This window comes from Aptenodytes patagonicus, chromosome 4 (assembly GCF_965638725.1).
Source record: "Aptenodytes patagonicus chromosome 4, bAptPat1.pri.cur, whole genome shotgun sequence".
Taxonomy (NCBI): domain Eukaryota; kingdom Metazoa; phylum Chordata; class Aves; order Sphenisciformes; family Spheniscidae; genus Aptenodytes; species Aptenodytes patagonicus.
This window is the reverse complement of record NC_134952.1, coordinates 41,979,940-42,000,259: the sequence shown is the minus strand read 5'-3', so window position 1 is coordinate 42,000,259 and position 20,320 is coordinate 41,979,940.

Here is a 20,320-nt window from a genome sequence, read left to right as displayed (position 1 = left end):
ACATTGTGTGTACAGTCCTCAGCAGATTTCTATATCTGAGTTTCACAGAGTTCAAATGACTTGATGTTATGCAAACCCCTTATTAACAGGCAGAATCTGAAAGGGATACAGTTGTGTATATATAGTTACTTTGTGCAATAACGTCATAAATTACTCCAAACATCTCTTGGTTAATCTTGAGCTAAATTATCTTCAATCATTTGTCCGCATATTTCTTGCTTCATGGGACCTAGCAGTGATGATGAAAAAATGCAATATCAGAACGGAAACAAATTTACAGTGAGTCTAGTCTCCATGCTGTTTTTAGGAATCTGTGTCAAGGTCCCCTTATCCCTAAAGCATGCCATCCCAATGGCATGTGAAGTATCACACAGAAGAGGAGCATATATGTCCACTATGGTTTTCTCAGACAGTTCATTACAACCAAAATCCTGCTGCTTTCTTCCTGTTACATGAGTCCTGCGCATGACCCAGAATCAACCTAGCATTCAGGAAGAAATTAAAGAAGGCAGGGATACATGTCCTCCTCATTCCGCTAATTTTGTACAGGACTGGATTTCTGATTTATGTTATTTTTTGCCCAGTACAAATTTCTCAAGAAGACAATTGCATTCTTTAAGGTGACTGATCACATACTTCTGCTGAACGCTTTATTTATTTGCCTTCTTCCCATGTCACTCGCCTTCAAGACATAGGGCAAACCTTCGGCTGGCAGGCCAGGCTCCGTTCAGGCTTTCCAGGGCTGCTTTTTGGGTTTTGGGCCCCAATGCTGCGCCATGACTCCTGCAGGGAGCCGCAGCCTTGCTTCGCATTAACGTCCATGCGCTGCCAGAATCTTTGATTTACTCGCCCAAAATATCCTTGCCTTCTGAAAGGCCTGAGTATGTGCTGAAAAGTCCAGTTTGCCAGTGTAACTCTTTGCAGATATAATCAAATTAGCAGATTTTGGATGAGAAGTTTCATTTCTTGCCTTTGTCCTCCATGCAGGTATGCAGGGCAGATCTCAGCCAAGTTAAGAGCCGTGCGGGTATGGAGCTATATGCACTCCAGCGATGCCCTGCCGCTAGATGTTGTGCATATATGAACCTTAATGACCTGCTGAGGCAGTAGGGGGAAAGGATAAGGGGACCAGAGTAAGAATTAGCACATTAGTGGTTTCAACCATAAACAGATTATCTCTATCCTGGTACCAAACTTTTCTTTTGGGAACTTATAAAAGCTTGCTTGGCATAAAGAAATTCCTTTTGTCACTTCTGGAAAAGCTGAAGTCTGTCCTGTGGAATAGGATGTTTCTCTGTTAAATTTAGGATTAAACCTAAGCCTGTTGCTGAGCACTCAGAGGTGCCAGAGGCTGGAGTTGGGTAGACAACCAGCAATCTCCCTGTCTAACCTGCCTGGGACAAGAGACTGCAGCTGTCCAAATGGAAGCTGCAGGTCAGGACGTCTCCATCAGTTTTCTGTGCTTAAAGATACATGTAAAGCAAACAAACCTGGTGATTTTGCATGTGGATAGCGCTGAAATTTCACCAGTGTGTTATTCCTCTAATTGGAATCCCCGAAGTGTGGAGTGCAATGAGAAAAATAAGTCTGGTGCTAACTAAAAGTGTGAATGGAAACATAGCTACAAGAAATCGAAATAATTCCTAAACGAATAATTTTCAAAAACTATTGTTCAGTTAGCAAGTACAAGAAAAATGTGACAGTCAGTGAAAGGGAAAATTATTGCTGCTTTTTTTTTTTTTTTGAGGTCTTTTGTAACATTTTATACCACTTCACTGATCTGACATAGAGCACAGCCATATAAACAGTTGCATTGGCACAGCTGAGCAGGCAATAAATTGGAGCTGGGGTTCAGAGAATAAGAAGATGAAACCAGGAAAAAATAGGAACGTCTTTTTCTCATTTTGCTGTCGAATTAATCATAATTTGAGACCAAACCTGTGCTTTACGGAGGCGTAACTTTGTGTCCCAGGTTTATGCACATCTCAAAACACCAAAGCAAAGGAAAGTTTCCTGGTAGGGACAGTTGGACTGACTGTGCCCTATAGCAGTGGGGTACAGTGGGGATACAGTGCAGAATATTGAAATGTATGAAGTACTAGATAATGTTCTGACCTACTGAAAGTGAAATACATGGACCACTGCTTAAATTGCCATTTCCTATAAAGGCTGCACTATTCTAATGTGTTTGCTACCATTTCTCTTTTAAAAAGCCTAGAGGAAATTCATTTTTATGAAAATGACACTTAAGCCTGACCCTCTGTCCTTAAGCTCCTACTTGTGCCTGAGAGATCCAGCACATATGGTACAGTATGTTACAACCAGCTGCTAATTGGGCTCCCTGCAAACATGGCTATTAAGGTCAACTGAATCAAATGAGGACAGCTCAAGCTTTAAATCCAAGGGATATGTGCCCTTCTGCTGACTGCACACAGCTCTCTCTGCTACTGGTGAGAGTAAAATGGACTTATCCAGAAAGAATAGTGTCCTAGCCAGCTTTGTCATTATTCATAACACTTCCAATATTATTATCCACTTACAAATGCATTTGGAGCTATATGTCAGAAAGTGCAAGGCCCATTCCTCCAATACTTTGAAACAAAAGTATATACACTTTGGATTATATAACATATAATGCATACTGAATTAATCCTTCAGTTTCTGTCTTAGACTTCTTTTCAGTATATGTAGATAAAAATGAAGTGTAAAATTAAAAAACTGGAAATTATAATATTTTAGAATGTATTAGAATATTAGAAATCCTAGCCCTTCTGTATTGTGCGAACATATTTCAAACCGTACTGTGTTAATCTTGTTGATGCTGGCATATAGTAATAGAGTGCTACTTTTAGCAAGTTGAGTGGATGCGAGACAAAGCTTAGGAGTATCCAACAGCACTGTCTAATAACAAAATTCTGCTAATCTACATGCAATCTTGACAGTGGCCATATAGCGTATTTGTTTTTTAGACTGTTGTTTTGTGAACATCCTGCCAACAGAGTGTGAACCTCACATACATCTTAAGCTTGACTATCAAAGTCAACAGAAAATCTCCCGTTGCCTCCAAATGTCTATATTAATAAACTGTGTAAACAAAACATTCGTGGATACCTCACTGGGTCTGAAGTCTTATGGAACTGTTGCTGATTAAAGAGTCTCTTTACTTAGCATTTGTCTTTCACATTTATTTTTCAAAGTATTTCCGTAACAAGCCAATGTGACTGAAGTTTCCTGACCCTCTGCCAATCACAATATAACCTTCAAAGGGAAGAGATAACCTCCCACTGAAGTAAGCAACAAAGAAATGTTCTTCAGAAGAAAATCCAGTAAAATTCAAATAGGGAGTACAAAACTGGAACTGTTTTTGAGAGCCAAATACCAAGATTAATTTAACTCTTTAACTGGTTAGCCCCATAGCAAAGGGGATGATTTAAATCAGAGTTCCACCTACCCAACTGTGCTGCAGGGAGCAAAAGCAGGGTGAGATAAGACCTTCTGTGGCAGACACTTTGAAAGGCAGTGAGAAGCAAGGATCTTTCAGCTAGGACTGCTTGATGTTTATCAAATGGGAAAAGCTGAGATAAACAGGACCTAAATCCTTCTTTGCATTAGAACTGAGCGAACAGTGAAGCTTTGGTCCCTTAGGGTATTCTGATACACTGATATTTATTTTCATCCCAAATCGTAATGAAATTTGGAACATCAGGTTTTGTGGGTTGTTTTTTGGGGTTTTTTTGATGAACAATTTCAAATGAACATGATTTTGAAGTGGTGGATTATTTTGACTGCATTTGCTTATCATGCTACATTGCCTCATGAGCGTGGTAACCCAGATCCCTTGTGCCCAAATCCTTGTCCTGGCCAGGTTTTCTGGCTGGATGATATTTCTTTTCAGGCACTGGATGTACTGTATCTTGATCAAAGGAATGACTGTAGAGAATATAGAAAGTGTCACAGGAAGTGCTACTCCTATGACAGCACCTGTGACAACGATGTATCTCCATTTATAACCCTCAGAAAAAGATTATAACCTCCCCATGATATAAGCAACCAAAACAGTGTTCTTTAGAAGGAAATTCAATTGACAGAAAATAAAAATAATTTTTGTCATGCTTTACACAAGTTTCACAGAAAGGGTAATTTCCACTGAGCACATTTTTTTATTTATGTGTCTCTCCCTAGATGAATAGCAAAATGATACTGTTCAACTGATGAGAAACTCAGCTCGTTTCAAGTGCTATAGTCAATAAGTGTTACCAAATCATCACTAGAGGCTTTGTCTATTTTCAGCATTCATTTTTACTTTTTTTGTGAATGGCATTTACATAACTTCCTATAAACTCTGCCTTTTGGGCTGAAAGTTGAAAGTCCTTATCTTTGCTCCATGGTGATCAATTCTTTTTTATTTTGTTTAAATTCTGAAAGGAAAGAACTCAGAATCAGGCTGTGGCTGGCCCTTGCAGAAAGCATAGGCAACGACATCTTTTCTGCTTTTGAGTAACCTCCAGGAGCATGTGTGTTCATTTGGACTATGTGTCTGCAAATATTGCTCACACCCTCACACTGTCTTCTTTGAGTGGAGGAAGATTAATTAGTCATCCCTGTTAAACGCCACAATAACTCACCATTGTTTTAACCGGCACCAGCCTTGACTCACAGTTGTGAAACCAAAGAATAAACTGCTGTCCTTCTTGCCTAATATTCAGTCTAAGTTTCTAAGCAAAATGCCATGTTCCCTCTCATGAATCACATGACGTTTTATTTATGTGGGTCCAGTGCTTGCTGAAGTCTGGAGGAGGAAGAATGGGGGAAGACTGTACAATAAATGATAGTTCAGAAGTTAGCCGATTGTGATCATAGAATCATTATCATCTGGATAATTATTTTTCTCACTGGAAGTTAGTCACGTTTTATTTTGCACACTAGAAATGCAGATTCTTTTACTTTTTTAACAATCTTCCTCAACAAATGCATTCATTTAAATTTACCAGCTTTGTGGTAGGAAGATTGTCTCATCCTCTAACAGAAGCTAACAAGGTAGATTTAAGCTGAGGCAACAAATACAGTGTTATGGACAAGTTTTTAAAATTAAATATTGTCCTTGAATTTTTTCCTTGCCAAGCTTTCACAAAGGCCACTTAAAGTTCTCTTTTGGTATTAAAAGCAAGGGAATATGGAAGGAGAAAAGGGAAGAAATCCCAGCTTGTATCTTTAAAGCTCTGGAATGGTGTAAATTATTACAGTGGTTTCACATTTTCATGGGATCAAGGCAACAACAGTAAGCTCATAAAACAGATACCACTAATTATGCAGAGGAGAAGTCATAAAGTCACTGGTGGAAGCATGTTTTATATTCATGAACACATCATTAAAATTTTAAGACGCACTATCAAATTCTACATTTTAATACTACACCCAACAGCATTAAACCCTCCCAACAAGAAAATCAGATTGTTTAATGATCGTGTTTGTCACACAGGTTTTATATGTCTGCCATTGAAGCAGATGTGGACTTTTCTGTTGCTGGACAGCTTTTATCACTGGACAATTAAAAATAATTTTTATCCAAACAGTTTATAGAAAAATTAAATACAACAAAAAGAAAAGAAAATCATCAAAAAGCTAGGAATGTTTAATTGCAGAAATATTTAAATTTACCCAATCACATAAAAATCTTTTTATAGCATTGTCAATTTGTTTTTACTTCTCTTGTATTTTCTTTTTTAATTAAGAAGTCATTTTAAAGTAAAAGGATAGTGATTCAGGCAGGCTACAACCCAGCACGCAAATGTTAGGTATTTTAAAGGAATCTTTAAACTAAACGTGGTTTTAACATAACCATTTAAATTAAGGGAAAATCTAATAAGAGATATTTCAGGCTCGGCTGCTGAGCTGAATCTCTTGGAAGACCGAACAGTGTCCCCAGTGACTTTCATTACCGTCATGAAGTGACTGAGGCCACTGTGAAAATACACGTATGAATTTTAAGGGTCCAAATCCTTCGATATAGAAAGAGGTGCAACAGATGGTGATTAGATGGATTCTTGTCGAGACATCGACAGCACAGGCGACACTTTCAAAGCTGATTCTTGTAACCTAAAACAAAGACTCCTGTTTGTGGGTTTGGACTAACAGATGCAAATAGCTGTGCAGCTGCACATTCACACATGATGTCCCTCCCATACCTCTGGTGTGGACAATGCAGTCTTATTGCTCCGTTCCCCTTCACTTCAGAGTGAACTGTGTTGCTTCTAACATTTGGGACCTCTAGAAATAAGTCCCCCTCTAGAAAGAGTGGGCACAGTCAAGCAAATTAAGAGTCATTCTTATATACCAGTATTAGTAACTAAAACCTCAAATATTTAACACTGCATTTAAATGACATATTTTTAACATTTAACAACTGATTTTTGTTAAAACCTTTTCAAAAGAACTAAACTGGTTTACCTCTAGCTAATTACTATATGATGTCCAGGTACCAGCTAATACCATAGTTAAACATTCATCTGACAAAAAGTCAAGTGAGAGTTTAAATTATTAACATGAAATTGTTAAAGTGAATTCTGTTAGGACTCAGTGAAGACTTCTGCCTAAAAAAATCAATGGCTCAATGTGGCCTAATATTAGGTCTTTTCTAAACCTTTCTTTCTCCAGAGCCAATATTTGGCCTACACTATCTGCCAGCATCTTTTTAATGAGAAGCACACATCTAAAACCTCTCACAGCTCTCAAAATTTAGGAGTAAATATTTTTAAATTAAAACCGTATGCTAAGCAGTGCAGATTTGCTGGTGCAGATGTTATTTTTGGCTCATTTTCTTTAACTGATTCGTAACCAATATACTTCAGCCTATGTTTCCACATTTATTATTATTCTGAATCCCACAGATATAGTGAAAGACGTTAATAGCATAGTATCTAAAGATATTTTAGGCAGTTTTCTACTCAGCAGCAAAATTGCCACTAAAATTCTGTGAATAAGGTATATCCTCAGGACACTACAAATAGCAAAAGCGAGAAAAATATCATCTCCATCTTTATCAATGGAGATAAAGATGACTTAAACAAAGAATGGGACAAGAAGGACCATTTTTCGTGAAATTCTATGTTCCACCTCTCTCAGGAGGCTCATACAATCCTTTGGCATTTAATTCCTGCTTGCACTATGTAGTTCTGCATGCACAGTACAGTCATGTCAGCTTTTGGGTTTTTTGTTGATGGTGCTCCCACATTCATTCTAATTATTTAGGATTCATAATAATGTCTATTTTTGCAGTTTAAATTCATGCCCATTATCCACAGTGTCATTCTTCTCTGGAAGAAACTGAAGTGTCTGGTGAAAGTCACGGAGTTTTCCACACTCTGCTAATTCTTAATTAATTCAGAATTAGTCAATTCTCTGGTTATGAGGGACCCTGTTGTCAGCCTTATTGTATTGGCCAATGGTTTATTAAAGAATGGATCATGCATTTTTTCCATAAATTGATCTAATTAGCCTTATTCCTTCAAACGTTGGCTATTCTTGGGATCTTGAAACCACATTATCTCAGAAGAACATGGACATCTTTTTTGCTTGTGGATGGAAAAACACTAACATTTTTTGGATTTCAAAAATTAGGATCAACTCAAGTTAACATTCAGAGTGGACAGTACGGTGACAGAAGGCTTAAAGCACGGAGATGCTGTCCATGCAATTTACAATGATCTGTTCAGATATTTTCCTTAAACACCAAAATTGCCAGTTCTTTCTTAGTTCAAGCATGAACAAATTTTCCTTTTTCAGCTGTATTTAAATAAGATGAATAGGTTCTGACTGTGTGTGATTATACTATTCTTACTGTTGTGAGGAACTACCCTGTAAATAAATATTTTTAATTTGCATACCATGTAGGGTTAATATGGGACTAATTTTTAGCCCAAAACTTACTTAGAGAATTGAAATACTAAACAATTGTGACAGTGGGCAAAGGATTTTTTTAAGCAAGCCAAGAAATTTGAAAATTGAGAGTGAGACGCTCCTCAGCCACAGACATGAAGACAAAATAATAGACTAAAATCAATTAATTATATATGAACTTACACAGGGAGTCTGAACATAGGTTTAGAAAAATGGACACTAAGGATCCAATCCACTAAACATCTACTAATTTTGTATACTGCTATGATAAGTAGGCCCACAACTGCTAGAGAAGTGATCAAGGCAGTAAACAGCAAATGCAGCTTTTGCAGGATCAGGTCTTTTGGCAGAACTGCGTAGGGTTTGCAGATTTCCCATTTTTATGTCTTGAAACATTTTTGTCTGAGGTCTTTCTGTTAAGTTTCACCAATTATATCTTAGACCTGTATGATACTTACCTATCCTTGATGCTGAACCTGTAACTTCATAACTTTTCAAAATTTCTTTAATTACTAGCAAGCTATAAAGTAGAAAAACTAAGCTGTTCTGGGTTCTTACATCTTTTGAAATTATTTTCCCAAAATTGTGGATGTTTTGCAGTGTGTCACATTTTCTTTGAAAAGAAACAAAACCCAAACCTGCAGGTCATTCATTTTTATTGCCCTCTGGAACAAAACAGAAACATGCAAGTGATGGAAAATGTCAAACCCAACATTTTCACTGAATTGTTAAAAAGGTCCTGATATTTTGGTGAGACAAGATTCAGGAAAAAAACCTTCTGAATGACATGCTTATAGACTGTCATTCCATAACCAGAAGGATAAATATTTAAAACAGATAATTCCCTTTACCAAATCTAATAATGACACCCTGCTAGAGACGCTGGCTAATCAGTCAGCAACTAAATCTAGGCATAATTTATGAGACAAACTTCATTAAATAAATTTTATATTGTATAATGCACAAAACCAAACTCTATAATTAGGATTAATTGCTACCTTCATCAGTTTTAGCAAGGTCAAGGATTAAGTAGGCTTGGAGAATGATCTGACCTTTCACTGCAATTCTGCTCCCACTGAAATCTTTAGCTGTCAAATTCACAATTGTGGGTTCCACAGAAGATTGTCACAAAGTAGGTTTTGATGCTGTATGGTATTATCCATGCCTCACTCTACCTAGCTGTGAGATAGTCAGACCTTAACAGAATATCTGTTTTGAAAAGCAATGTGAAAATCATATTAACATGCACATTTTTCCATGTTTTGATATTTTTTGTTACAGAATAGGAACTAAAGCCAAAAAATCAACCAAATTAAAAAGAAAAAAAAATAGAGCAAGATTAATTTTTATGTTTGTAGGAAGAAAAGGATTGAAGTTTGTATGGCTAGCTGAAAACTTCATATAAAAATTCTTTTTTGACGGAAAAGTGGTTTATGATTTCAACTTTTCATGAAAATACCCCTAAACAAAACATTTTAGCCAAAAAGTTGTCTGGTTTTGGTTATTTGGGAGGGAGGAGGTTGAGGAAGAATTAAAATTTTACAATGTGGGTCTAGAAGTGCTCTTCTGCACTTGGTTATGTATATTTAAGACATATCTCCCTCCTGGCATGATTTGCAACACAATAATGGAGCAATGTTGAGAAACCCACGCTATTGCTCTCTACTTAAATTCCCAGAATTGTCAATCTGGCAGCTCTCACAGTACAACATTTACATAATTTTTAAATTACAGACAATTATACAAAACCCTTCTCCATGAAAGGATCAGTTTCCTTCCCCACCCTCCCCCTGAAGTCAATAGCAAAGCATCCTTTCTCAGCAGTGGAAACAAAAGTGTCTTGGTTATACTTACAGAAGAGCACTGTATGCTGAAAATCATTATATTTTTGCTTTTGCCTAGTACTATGGTATTTGAGAAAGAATGTTAGTAATGGGGGTGCTATAAACAGTAGCTACGAAGTCTTTGATGGTAAGCACTGTTCAGGGAGAGCATATGTGGTGACTACTTATAGAATGCTAAGAAATAAACAGGTAACCATGGATTTTTGGGTTTGTAAAACTGCAGACTCCTGTGACTTGAGATGAAAAGAGGTTTACCAGGAAAATTATTGATGGTTTTGGTTTTGTTTTTGTGAGGCAAAATCGGCATTTTCCGAAATGAATGTAAATCGCAATTGTCAAACAAGGAAACACAGTTTCCCTAGTGCCTCCTTTCTGTTGCCATCAACCCTTCAGATATATGAGAATTACATTCTTTACAACTGTTAGTGTGAAACAACACAGGATTGCTCTTATCTGTCACTGGTACTGTGAATTTTTTTAACCAAATCGTAGACAGATGGATAGACAGATGCAAATACGAATGACTTGCTGCTCATTCCACTTCAGACGGCAATGTAAGCATGTGTGCCTATGTGTACCTCATATACAATGTTTATGTGTAGGTCCACATATGCACGCATGTATCGTGCCTGGTGTTTGGCATGTAACTGTGAGACAAACAAGTGAGAGAGAGAACTTGATTGCTTTTTCTATATTTTTATATAATGATTCACAAAAGTGTTTAGTTATAAAAAGGTAAATCCAAATGCATTTTCTTTTGTTAAAGCAGCTGCTCATACGAAAAAGGAAAACAAACAAACCCAGCAACTTTTCTTTGATTTTACTGCAGGATACATGCTCAGTTGCTCTTCTTGTGATGAATAAATAATGCCCACAGTGCCGTGTAGCAGTGGACCTTGCCCCTTTTTGTAGTTAACCAGCGAAAAAGGCTGCATCTGCTTATTCTCAGACATTAATACAGCTAAAGGAATAAGACATCAGAGGCTTGCGAATGAGAAGGTCTTTTTAAATTTACAAAGCATTTGCTCCTGAATCCACCTCAGCCAGTTTGGGGAAAGCGCTTTTGGCACCAAGTCACCCTTCAGGGAAAGACTGATAATGATCACTAAAGACATACTACGGGCTCCTGCCTCGCTCACTTCAAAGGCCTTCTCTCTTAATCAACATTAAATCATCATTTTGCCTTGGATATAGGGACAGCTGTACACAATCTATTTGTTTTAAAACAGATTAGGAATGGTTTTTCTGCCAGAGTATAAGCTGCACGATAAATGTACTTTAAAGACATAACTAGGAAAAACATTGCTCCCTTCGTTAGCTAGATCCCGATACTAGCTGAGAACACACAATGTTGTCCCAGGACTGGATCCTTCTTCAGTTGTTTGGCAATCCCCAAGAGCACTCAGGAAATACGATAAGTTAAAAAAATCAAGTGTCTGTTAATCTTAGCTGTGCATTCTGGTGAGTTGTCTGTGAACCGCAATAGTCGTAGTAAGTAGCATAAGATCTTCTAGATCTTCTGCTTTCTTCTTCCTTTTTTTTTAACCTTAGAGTTGCCCTATTTCATCCACTGACAGTCTCACAAGGTGACAACAAAAGCCTTTTATTACGCAATTAAAAGCTGATAGTCAGATAGTTGTTAAATAGTTAAGTAAAGGCCCTAAAGGCCCTAAATTACACGGGGGGGGGGGGGGGGGGGGGGGGGCGGGGGAGAGAATCCCTCCTCTAGATCCATACTGGAGATATTTTTACATAGTTGCTAAGCACCTTTCTACAAGCTGGGTTTCTTACACAATACAAACACACCGACATGCACACGATTTAAAAGAAAAGTCTAGAAACAAGGCGTATTTCCAGAATAGGACAGTATGTATTGGAAAGCAGTGGTTCCAGAAAAAGATTCTGGAGTCAAAATGAACATCATTCCCAGTACAACTTTGTGATGAAATGAGCTACTCAATTTTTGTATGTGTAGAGAGAATATTGATAATGGAAGACTGTAATGAGACCTATTGCTCACTTTTTAAAAAGATATTGGAAAATTAAAATGGCCATATAAAAATATTGCAAAGAATATGTCCCACAATGAGAAACTTAGAATGTTCAATCTGTATTATTTTTCCAAAAAAGCAAGAAGATTAACAAGCAACTTGATTGTATGACACTAGTTTCTTCATGGAGAGAAAACAGTGTTTGTAATCCTGTACGTATTAGAGAAATACAAAATGAGTTTAAGAGAAGTCGAAGTGAGACAAATTCAAATAAAAAATGAGGTCCGGCTTCTAAGAGGGGCCAGTAGAAAAATCTATCAAATGAATTGGCCCCCTCTGCACTTGTTCCCTCTCTTGCTGTCTTTAAGCCAAACCAGCCAACCTTCTGGGGGTTGTATCTTAACCAAGCACTAGCTGCTTTAATTCAAATTGTACTCCATTCAGAAGGACCTGACTGAAATGTAGTGCCTTCTGAAATAAGAGTGAAGTAACTAGACGGGGTGATCTAACAGCCCGTCTTGAGCTCAAGCTTTCCTCACATATCCTTGGTTCAAGTACAGATGCCACAGCATGCCTAGCATTTTCATGCGGCTACCTTAACTGTGAGCATAAAGCACAGACCTGTGCATGTGAATTGACATGCCTATGGGTGTCACCAGTTACACAAAGAGTACACATACAACGTTAGGACTGTTGTGTCTACACAGAATGACAATCGTGCACACCTATTAAGAGGACATTTTTCATATCTAAAAATACCCACTATTATTAGGACCCTTTCCTAAATCCAAGAAAATAAATTACTAAAAATGAAAATTCAGAGTTTTTATGCTTTTATGATAAATCACAATGTTGCCTTAACCATTTAATCTCTCTTTAAATACTCATTTCAAAATGAAGAATGTCTGTTCTTGATGCCCTTATGACAAAATTCAGACTATTCTACTCTAACAGAAGTCTGACTGACTAATATTTCTCTCTATTTTATATATATATGACTATGCTATTTTGTGATAAAGATAATACAAGGTGAGCCAGCTTGCCAGAAAAGTGGAACCCAGTGTAGCAAGGCAGATACTACCACTGACTTCAGTTTTCACACTGTGTTTATCACGTGGTGTGTGTGTGGATAGGGAGTAAATGAGAAACGCAACTTAACTTTATGTAGGTGCGGTCATAAAGAATATTAGACTTCAAAAGGCTACTGCCAGGCATGGGAACAAAGGGAGAAGAAAAGATGACTAGATTAATTTTAGCTAGCAAACAGTACTGGGAAACAGCTAAGCAAAGGGAGATCAGGATATAAATGGAGTAAAAACTGGGTAGATTTTTGACAAAAAAGGATTAACGATTGAGAGGACAAAATCCTGGTACTACCGAGCAGAAGAAACTACACCACGTGTGGAAAAACTGTATCCTAGTCAGAAAAAGGCTTCACTCGCTAGAGCAGTGCAGAAGTCTGAGTAAAGGGAGGCCCGTTCCGTGTCCTCCCAGAGAACCTATTTCTCGGTGGCTGAGAATGTACCAGATGATCTAGCTAGCAAGCAGGATGCAGGGAAGGAAAAAGCATATAAAATGAATCGTATGCTTTTGAAAAACAACAGAATGCAAATCAAGGCAACATAAATTAAAGAGAGAGGGAGAGAAAGTTACTCCAGGGGTTTTATCCCCCTCCCCCCACAGGATACAAGCTACTTCCTTTGACTTTGCAATAGTAATTTCAGAATGCTACTTCTGGCACTGTCTGAGCTGCATGTATTTTCAGCACTTGGCAAGAAGACGTTTAGAAGATAGAGGTTGTTCTTTTACTTGGGAAAGGGAATTAGACTTCTTGCACTGTGACAGTAAATAATGCACTTCTCCACTGAGGTCACCATTGCACCTACAACAGTAAATTTGGCATTTCCTAATTTTTCGCTCCTTGACTTTGCAACCTAAATAACTTTCTTCTCTTCATTGAGTAATTGTCCACATGGAGTCCATTTTTATTGTGCGTGTGCTCGTGGCTAGCTTCAGGCACAGGGAGCACGCACAGTCCAAGAATGGACTACATGTGGATAACACATTTCAAAGAAGTACAGTTCCTGAGAGGTAAATAACTCCTTACTAATGTGCAGTACTGAGAAAATTAAGATGGAGCTCTCTGACCATTGCCAATGCAAATTACCGATCTTTCATAATGTGCCGTGAATAGACCCGGTTCTGATTTCTGAACAAATTTTCACTACTAAGTAATTCTACAAAGTAATTTAAGACAATTAATAATTTGATATGACTGAAGAACTGTGTCCCCTTTTAAAGTACATCAAGCTGACTAAAGATTCAAAAATTAATTTCCAATAATGTACACCAGCAAATTATATTTCTAAGATAACTATATCTTAGGTTATATAAAAATGCTAAACAGCATGACCAAGAGTAATGGCAAGGGGAAAGGCTATGGCTTTAATTTATGAAAGCAGTTATAGGACATAGGAATAGCCATACTGGATTAGATCAAAGCCCCAGTCTGTAACGGTGACCAGTAGCAGATGTTATGGGAATATAAGAAAGAGATGGTAACCCCTCCTTTTCTGTGCAATCAGACACTGTTAAGTTTGTACCACCAGACCTTCCTGCAGAGGGGCAGATATGCAATAAGGTAACAACTGGCCGATATCTTTACCTGTTTATTGACAAAATTCTGTGTTTTCCAGAATTCTGTTTCGTGCTGTGAAAGATTTCATTCTCTTGACAGAAGATGAAAAGAGGATTTGTATATCACTGATATTCACTGAGCAAAGAATATCATCCTCTTCAGAGGAGCTATGACATGCTGGATGCCAAGATCAAGCAAAAAACCCAAAGTGTAAATCTGAGTTCGTTTCTATTATATCTAATGAACCTGCTGAGATCGCTGGGTGTCTGCCATCTTTCAGTGTCAGTATATAAAACTCACAGACCCAGCCAGATAACTGACCCTTATTGAACTGACAAATTGTAACTTTGATTTTTAGTTTTATCTAGTATTAAAGGGAAAAGTAAAACTCAATTTAAGAAAAACAAAACACTTAAAATGTGTGCATTTTTAATTACTGAGTGGTGTAATTTCTTTTTTGTGGGAAGAGACATTTGTGATAGTTATACTGGGACATAAGAAATATGTTTTTAGTAGTTTATATATTTATGGGCTTGCTTTGTCAGTAACTATAATTTTGAAAAATTGGTAACCTTAAAAGAATTCAGATTGATAGTTCCACTTTCAAGCAGTGGCCAATGGCTGCCAACATACAGTATCACAAAGCTTGGGAACTCAAATGTGTACCTGTCAGATACAAAGAAGAAAAGGAGGAATTGAAATCATGCCTAAACTGTACCTCGTTTGGATCTTGTTGCTCCTTTACAGACCTGATGAAGAGAATCTGAGCCCGCAGGTTTGTTCATAGGAAGCTATTCTGAAAATTATAAAGGGAAGGTCAGAGACTTGAACCGCAGCGGAGTTGGTTGAATTCATCGGTGTATCTGCGTACTAGCTTAGAGGGTATATCAGGTCTTGTGTAGAAGTAGTACAGCAAAGTGAGTCGGTGTTCATGTCTTTCAGTTTACATGCCTCCCTAGATGAGAAAGGGTTAAGCATGAGTTAGGGATTCATGTGAAAATATATGGATGAAGTAGGAAAAAAAAAATTCTCTTCTAGCTTGAGCCACTCCATCTGTTCCCTTAATTCAGTGGCAGACCTTGACTGGACCCTGGGATCTGCTAGTCCCACGCTTCGTACAACTTCTCTCTGTAAATTAAGTCGTTGGCCTGTGTTGCTGAGGGTTTAGGAAAGGTGAGTGATGACCTCGGTTTGAGTATGTTTGTATAGAAACATGTCACTGCAGGATGATGTCTTTCCTCCAGGGACATAGGGCCCAATAGTAACCATTTGTTAAGAAAATACCAAAGCTAAACATATCCAGTGTATGAAAGGATCCAACACCCTTGCCAAGTGTAACTTTCACTCATCTTTGAAACATCAATGTACACTATATTTTAAAGGTTATTTTTAGCACTTGTCTTTTAAACTGTTTCCCATCTGATGTTAACATCTTGCAACTTTAAAACTAATATGAGTTATATTTATTATTAAAATGGGAAATCTCTTTAATATGTTGTAGTATGGCAATATGTTTAATACATGTTTTTAAAAGGAGATCTAAAATAGTATTTATTCTCAAGAATGAGGACATGTAATTCCAGAGAAGCCCCACAATGTTTTCAAGTTCTATGTTTCTTTATATAGCAAAGATTAAAAGTAAAATTTTAAGGAGGATACAGTTCTCCTTTATTCCATCTTCCCTGCAGTATTTTCCCGGCAGTCATCTACATTCCTGAGTTCTGGTGCATGTGTGTTGTTTTTCGGAGAATTGGTAGCGGTTGTTCAATTGTCTAAGAAAGCTCTGTTGTTAAATGACAAGAGTTCTCCTGCAGCATTAATTTTGAAACCAGATAAGGTGTTCGGTCAGATCAGTAGTTTTCCTTAGTTTGTGAAGTCCACAAGAAAATATAAACAGATAAATTTGGATTAGAACCACATTTTTCAAGCCAAGTAGTTAAAACTGAATTCCTAACTGTGGATTTAGATCTGAACTTTAGGCATCTGAGTCTGAAAATGTTGGCCTTGTTTAATATCCCTATTCAGGATTGATTAATGTACAGTCAGGATGTTTTTCCATACAGCCAGCCTATAAATGTTACCTTTCTAAAGTTCAGCCCATACTTACTTGGTATATCTTTAAATAATTTATCTTCCTTCCCTGCACTTTTTAAATATTTCCACCTATTTTAGGTTGTGAAACAATTGTGAAATCACTGATTCGGCATGAGAGCTTCTCCCAAGTGTGAGGGATAGCTGGTGCGGGGGACAGCCTTTGTTTAAACAGGAATGAATGAAATCTTAGCACCATCGGAGTCAATGGAAGCTTTGCCACCGGCTTCCACGTGGTGTGGATTTTACCCATGGAGCCACCTTTGGTCTTAAGTGGTGTAAATCAAGCGTGACTGCACCAAAGACTGTGAGGGTGCAAAATGCAAAACTGGTATGTGAAGGGAAATCAGACCAAAACCAGTCAGAAGTACGAAAAGCTGGTCAAAGGAAAGTACCTGTATTAAAGGAGGGTGTATTTTAACTTTTTCTCCCTGTAAAATTTTCTTTAAAAACGCGCTTCAGGAAAGACCATCATGTGGAAGCATTCCTAATGGATGTGTTGTGGAAAGTAAATTATAAGAATGTTGTATATGTGGGTTTTTTTCTCTCCCACAATGCATGGCTAAAGAAGTTACCTAAAACTGATCATGAACCATTTCTAAATGTCTCTTTTCCTCCACATGTAAACAATCTTTTTGTCTTACCTGAACTTTTATAAATTCCCAAGTCCTGCTCACTCCAACATAAACAGAAACCCACCAACTCTCTTGTGACTGTGCCCTTTAATTTCATCTATTTAAAGAATTGTATTAGTTGGGGTTGACTTAATGTAAGGAATGCACTCAAGCTCTTTAGCTGAAAATAGTCTTTCTTTACAACCAGTTTCGTATAATTTTTTGGAAGCTGTCATTCCATTACTTTTCACACAAGTCAAAGCAGAAAAGAAATGTATTTGAGTAGAAGAGTGAGAACTAAAGGTCATTTCATTCAAGAAAAAACATATGTTTTATTTGGGCCAGCCCTGAAGAACAGAATAAAAGATTGGACAGATATCTGGAGAAATGCTCCAAATGTTTTCTGGGTGAGAAAACACTTTTAATTTAACAAATTAATAAACTGTTAAATAAACAGAATAAAATGTGAAGTGTATTTTGTTTTATACTGAACATAAAGAGGAGAACAACAAACCCTTTTAACAGCAGCCAGGATATTATTCCCAAAATAACTTCAAGAGATACAAAAGCCTGTGTGGTTAGAGGGCCGCAGCTAGACATCCTTTGGTGTAAGTAAAATGCTCTGTGGGAGTTGGGTGCAAACCACCTGTACCCCCCCTCCTTCCAGAATACAACTCCACTTTGTGACATCTGTCAGACTAATGGAAAGAAACTAAAACCTTTTAAACCCTCTTAACACCAGAGATGTCTCAGAATTTGAGTTTTTCCATCGGGAAGAGAAGTGCACACTAGGGGGTCATGTGAAATCCAGAGTGGCACCAGCCAAGCTCCGAAGGTGTGTGCTGGGGCTGGTTATCAGCTTGGTTTTAGTTTTAGTTAACATGGTGGGCTGTGAGTTGCAGCAGCTGAGCAGGTGGACTCTGCTCTGAGGAAGGTTTGCTTTCAAGCAGAAAAGTGGGTGGGTGAGGCGGTCATCTCTGAAGCTGCCTCAGCTTGAGGAGTCAAAACCTAGAGACTGGAGCTCTGCTCTTCCAACAGAGCAGAGCCCTTCATCCTCTGTTGAGTTGGTCAGAGTGCAGATTTTGGTATCCCTCTTGTGGTTTAACCCGGCAGGCAGCTAAACACCACACAGCTGTTCACTCACTCCCCCCCCGAGTGGGATGGGGGAGAGAATTGGGAAAAAAAGGTAAAATTCATGGGTTGAGATAAAGAAAATTTAATAGGACAGAAAAGGAAAATAATAATAATGATAAAAGAATACACAAAACAAGTGATGTACAATGCAATTGCTCACCAACCAATGCCCAGCCTGTTCCCAAGCAGCGGTTGCCGCCCCCCAGCCAACTCCCCCCGGTTTATGTACTGAGCATGACGTCACATGGTACGGAATGTCCCTTTGGCCAGTTGGGGTCAGCTGTCCTGGCTGTGCCCCCTCCCAGCTTCTTGTGCACCTCCAGCCTTCTCAGTCGGTAGAGCATGGGAAGCTGAAAAGTCCTTGGCTAGTGTAAGCACTGCTTAGCAACAGCTAAAACATCAGCGTATCATCAACATTATTCTCATCCTAAATCCAAAACACAGCACGGTACCAGCTACTAGGAAGAAAATTAACTCTATCCCAGCCGAAACCAGGATACCTCTCTACCCTACCTACTGTGGACTATTTTCCTTTAGCGAAAAGTTTTCTTAGTTTTTCTGCTTCAGAGAGGAGACATACACAGAAGTCTCCCACAAATTATAAAGCTCCTCACCCTTTGGACTAGCAGCAAATGCCATAACCTGGCTAAAAATTGAAAGCATCAGATGCTGAAGATGTGCTGGATCTGCAAACACTTCAGACTTTTCCTGTGATAGAAACTCCTCATTTAGCAGGGACTCTCTATGTACTTGGTCACTATCCCTACCTGCAGAGGGAAGGTGGTTCCCCACTTTAGATCACTCCAATTGCTACACAGGTGGAGCATCTTTGCATGGTAGCTAGAGAACAGCTGTTCTTTCTGCTTCTCTGTTTCTTGCTCTGTTTCCTGCCACTGCCTCTAGCTGCCAGCTCTGAGGAAGAATGAGATCCTCCTGGGGCAGTAGTTAAATATAAGACGTGAAGAACAACTTGAATTTGTTTCCCTTTACTCCTATTTCTCCAAGAGCTCTGGTAGAGAACAAAGTGAATGAAGCAAATGGGACAATAGGCTCCATAAAGAGGCATTTTGAAAAGAAATGATAGTACAAAAGGTCAGCATTATCTTGCTCCTCTTCTTTCTCTGAGTTGTGTGAACCTGGCATAATTATAACAGATTTTTAACAATATGTTAGCTTACCTCAGGTTAACAACCAAAAGCTTCCTTTCCTTAGGGCCTGTTACTGTGTGCTCCCAGACAGAGGAGAGGTGCATGGGCTAAACAAAGCCTGTTTATACGTGACACTTTAAGCGAATTTACAAGCCTGCTTGAAGACTTAAATGAGCCTTGTTTATAAGAGCTCCCTGTGTGGCTTGTTGTCTACTTGTCAAATATGTGTATTTTTAAACTGATTGATGCAAGTCTGAGAAAATATTCGTTTCACCTGCATCCTTATATCTTGTGAGTTTTTGCTACTCTTTCTCCCAATAACCTAGCAGTAAAGCAACATCTCTTAAATTCAATTTAATTCTTATTATATTCATCACTTGTATCGTAACCTTGCTGAATCTTTTTTTGCCTTGGTTAGTACCAGCATCTGTAGATGCTGTATATTTCCATAGCCACAAGGCCTGAGCAACCAGGGAGACTAGACAAAAGAGCAATGGCAAGAATAATATCTTAAATATCTTCTTGCTGTGTTTTATTAATGCTGACTGTAGAGAAACACAAGAAAAACAAGTTACATCCTGAACACTTCAGATTTTATTTAAATATTTGGGATTAAAATTGTATACCTGTGTTTACTGCATCCTTTTACATTTTTTTTGTTTTTTTTTAAGTAAAGTAGATTTATGACTTGTGCAATTATGTCACCTCCAGATCTTTGCTAGAATTAGTTGTTCTGGTGAAGAATGAAAAGTATGACTCTATACCACTTGCAGACAGGAAAATAATGGTTTCAAATTTTAAACCAGATTTTCTCCAAATGTATTTTCAGTCACATTTTTGAGGGAAAGTCTGCAGATGTCAGTCAGTGTTTGTGTGCATGCCTGTGACTACATTTCTATTTTATTATGAGTTTAATATTGCTTCTCGGTATTTCAAAGCTGTAGGCAAAAATGTTAATGAAAAA